The following is a 4,905-nucleotide window of genomic DNA, read 5'->3' as shown; positions in this document are numbered from 1 at the left end:
TTCAACAAACTTGTGCTATGTCTAAGCTCTTAGACAATCTACAGTCAAACTCATGACAATATTAATTCACTACTTACTTCCAAAAGTATGATCGACTGTGGATGTTTGAATAACCTAGTTATTTGGGAAGTAAAACATGCGAAGTGAAACACAATAATAACATAATTAAATATGGTCTCAAACAAATGAATATAAATAAAACACTTATTACTTAATCACCATATTAATCATACTTTATTCATTGTATAATGTTTTGAGTAATCAACTAAATACTTGAATTAAAACAACAATCATGCCATGCTCTAAGCACATACACTATGTTTATCTATAGTCCTTCCTTTGTGAAACAGATCAATTCAACACATTTCCAATGATCCTCATTTCACAATTCTAAATTCTTATTACAAGTATTATAATACCAAATTCTTGCCACTTTTAGAATGTGTTAGAGTCTAACCTTTCATGCAGTGATCCTTTTGTAATGTAAAGGAACCAAAGTCATAGAGACTTTGTCAATGATATTACAAAGCATTCCATTGGAGATTTGTTACAAAAACAATTCCATGGAAAAGAAGTCTCACATTCAAAGTGCATTCCGTGAACATCCTTCTTGCACAAAAGTTTGTAACCCAAACGTAGATAATAACCAACTCCCATTATGGAAACATTTCCATAATAACCAACTTAGATTTTATGGTGTATGTGTTCGTATCCATGCGAATTTTGTCATTTCTAACCACCATCATAAGACAAGGTTTATGAAAAATTCAAACTCATGTGGACTGAACATGTTTAATCTTAATTTCTGGCCATCTGGTAGCACAAGGGCGTACCAGTGCTTCCAAGTTATTGAGCAGCTCACCCATACAGATCAATGTACTTTCATTGATCAAGGTGCCTTGCCTTATGAAGTCAAATGAAAAACATAGAAATCATAAGTATTGTCAACTCAACTGGAATAGGCATAGAAACAAGAATGTGTCAACATGATAGGTTATCAACCATAGGTCGTGTGCTAGTAATTGCTAAAAGGTTTATTGTCTATTGTCTTCCTGAAAATTTTCAAGATCAATAAGACTCCCACTAAATTCTTGGCATATAAGATTCTCTGTCAAGGAACATTCCTCGAAAAACAAATATTCAAGAGCTAGTGTGTGTTCTTATCAAGAAAACGCTTCGTATAATTGGTCTTAGTTAGTCTTTGTTTTAACAAAAACATTACAACTACCAATTTCAAATGTGATAGAGCAAGAAAACATTTCTACTCCACATTTCATGAGGTGTTATAAACCTACTTAGAACATGTTACTCAAGGTACAACTTGGAGTAACTAGAGTATGACTCTTAAACTTGATTTTGGAATGAAGTATGACTCGTCTTATGTATTTAACCATTTCAACAATACCTGATTCCTCTTCTTATTCATATAAATGCACTAAGGTTTCCTTAGAGGATCAATTGAGACATGGTTTCATAATCATTAGGATGATCATAAAACATGATACAAAGTACTCCCCTTTCCTTTCAGATTGGAGAAACTTTTATCTTTCTGCCTAATGGATTCTTCTTATTCGTTCTGCTATACTTTGAAAAAATTTCAAGGTATCAGAATTATACTTAATCTTGTAAGCATAACCATATCAACTGAACCATTAGTAAATCATGACAAATAGACTGATCGTCCTTTGTGGTAGATCTGACCAGTTCATATCAATGTGTATTAGATCCTTTAGTCATTCACTTGACTAAAATATACACGTGAACAAGGAATTAGTATCAATTTACCAAAGATCAAGATTCTCATACATCATACAATTCAAATCGCATGACTCCAAGTTTCTGTCCAATTGAAACTTGGGTGATGAGAATGCTTCCTCACTTGGTAAATTATGACACTACCACAAGTGATATGACTAAGAATCAAATCCATTTTCAACATTGTTAATAATAGAAATATAAACACCAATTTTCATAAATGCCATTGCAAGTAATTATAAAGCAAATAAGATAAAACCAAAATTTAATTTATTGATAATGTGCGGAAAACTTCTCCTTACAATGCAACTACATATGAAAACTATGTTTCTAGATATTCCTAAGCAATCTATCATAACTCCAAAGTAGCCGCTCAGATATCTGACCATCGAACCATACAACCAAAATTCACTCTTACGATCTGACTCAACTTACTCCTCTTTTAAGCTTCATTCTTTCTCTTCGATCCTACAAAACATCAAAATGTGATTATCACATCATGTAATAAGAGAATCTATAAATAGGAACTTAATAAACTTAGATAGTGGATGTACCTAAGGTAGAGTCATACAATTTAACTTCATTTTTTCTAAGATCTCTCAGGTAGTCTGGGCAGCTTTGCTTCCAATGTCCCTTCAATTGGCAGTAGAAACAGATGGATTCTATGACAACTGTCAATTTTGGAGTCAAAAAGTCAACGAAAGTCAACTCAACCCATATTAGAATTTTAGGTGAATCCTGATTTTCCCTAATGTACAATTTCCAAGTATTAATGTGAAATGACTCTCGTTTCGTCGATTATTGAATCAAAACCCTATTTTGGACTTACAACATTAATTTTAATAATACCAACATATATTATTTTGGTATAAATAATACTTTCAACACACTAGGCTATTATCTTTATTGATAATGATCTTTTCTTTTATAATTTGAATTTTATGATTCAAATTAAGTACTGATATATTTCTATGCTCCATTTTTTTGTTATAAAACTAACACTTTTTTTTTTTTTTTTTTTTATAAAAGTCCAACATTTTTATAATAAAAAAGGGAAGAGTTGACCTAGTGACATGAATGCTTTGCATCTTTTCCAACAAGAACTAATATCCAACATGTATTAAGACTTTATCCAGCATATAACAATGCAAACATCACTTCACCCTCCACTTACCCCCTCTTACTCCCTCCCCCTTTAAAGATCGGCCAAGGGGGGTATCCCTTACCCCCATCATCTTCATTCTTCACACTTCTCTCCAAAGCAAGTCCAAATTCTTCAAATACATCACTCCAAGTTGGTTCTTAGGATTTTTGGTAAGTATTTCTTGTTAATCTAGTGTTTCTACACATTTTCATGCTAGTTTCATCTCATTTACACACATTATCATGTGTTAAAACCATAGGATAATAACATCTTCAAAGAGTTCTTCAACCTTCTTCAAGTGTTATTAGCTTAAAGATCTTCACCATCACCTCTTTATCCAAGCACAAACATACTCAAGGTGAGTTCATAACCCTACATTTTCGAGTTTTCATGTTTTAGCGGGGGAATACAAGAAAAGTTTGATTTATAACACAAATGTTTGTATGCTTCAAATCTATGTTGTGTTTAAAGCATTATTCTTCATGAAATGTGGTTATTATTTGTTTGTAGAACATTTAATTGTGGTATGTTGGTTAGTGATACAAAACTAAGAAAAACAAACATAAACTATGTTATATGTTCTTTAGAAAAGGGTTAAAACCACAAAGCTACAAGAATTTTAAGACTTTTATGGTCAAGATATGGTTTTTCTAGCAAAAATGGTTAGATTGTAGTTATTTCACCGTTTTTGTGGGATATAACCCAAAATATGTTGTTTTGACCATATATTTTTAAACTAGACAACAATACCAATGTGTTAGCTATACAAAAAGAAGACTCAAAGATCGAGCATTTTATGTAAAATCGATTTTTAAACTAAGGTGGTTATAACAAGTTTATGACATCATTTTTTGGGTTTAACTAAAAATATATGGTTTTAAAAACACATAAATTTAACTTGAGTAAAAAGCCCAAGAAGGGTAAAAATAAGCTTTACCAAGTTATATTTGTTTTTCTTATCGGTAAATATCGTTAAAAAGGGGCAAAAGCTAGAAATGGACTTTTTCATACCAAATTTCTCATACTTGTGTTAGATGTAAGTTTATATGATATAATATTTTAAAACATCTAGACAAGATAACTATTATGTATTTATATAAATAGTTATATAAATAGACTTAACAAAACATTCATAATAAACTATAATTGATATAGTTCGGGGTCACAAATACTACTTTATCATTTTGGAGGAAACATATAATTATTTTTACACTATGTAACCACTATGGAAGGGTAATACTTTCATTTACAAGTAAAAGGGGTTTTCATTACACTAGACGTAAACCGGTTAATAAAAATTTTGTGAGATATGCCTCTAACGTACATACTTGAGTACATACTAAAGTTCCTGTATTATAACTAGAGTCTCGGTAAGAGAGTGTGACACTTGTGTATAGATCTGTACAGGACTGACAACATGCACCTAAGTTGTTAGCTACAGTTAGATCGACAGGTCTAGGGTGAAAAATGTCTAACATTTCGACCACTGAAGAACGTCGTAGCAGGACAACTAGTCGTTAGCACGTTATAATAACTCACATGGGGTATTAACAACGCATTTGGTTTATGGGGCTAACATACATTCAATCAGTTTTATATAATGATAAAACTACATAATACTCTATACCAGTACAACATCACTTACACTTTTGGTCTTTGGGTTTAAGACCTACAACTCATTTTTAAAAGAAAATATTGGATTTTCTAAAAGTACACTATCATTTTTACAAGGAAAATTGCAGATTTTTCTCATACAAAATCTTATGAACTCACCAACTTAATTGTTGAAACCTTTTTTAAACCACTTGTATTCTTAGGAAATCAGTAAAAATGTAATCAAAAGAGTTTTGAGGATGGGGTATCGCAACGTCACATTATTTACTTTTATCATATGTATTTGGTATTTAAAACAAACAAAGTTTAGATACAATGTAACTTTTTAATTATATTTATGTTGGTTGTGATGCTTTGATCATTATTATTTAATTATGGTATGATATTGTACA

Source organism: Lactuca saligna, chromosome 7 (assembly GCF_052625555.1).
Source record: "Lactuca saligna cultivar CGN05327 chromosome 7, ASM5262555v1, whole genome shotgun sequence".
NCBI classification, from domain to species: domain Eukaryota; kingdom Viridiplantae; phylum Streptophyta; class Magnoliopsida; order Asterales; family Asteraceae; genus Lactuca; species Lactuca saligna.
This window is presented reverse-complemented; position numbering follows the sequence as displayed.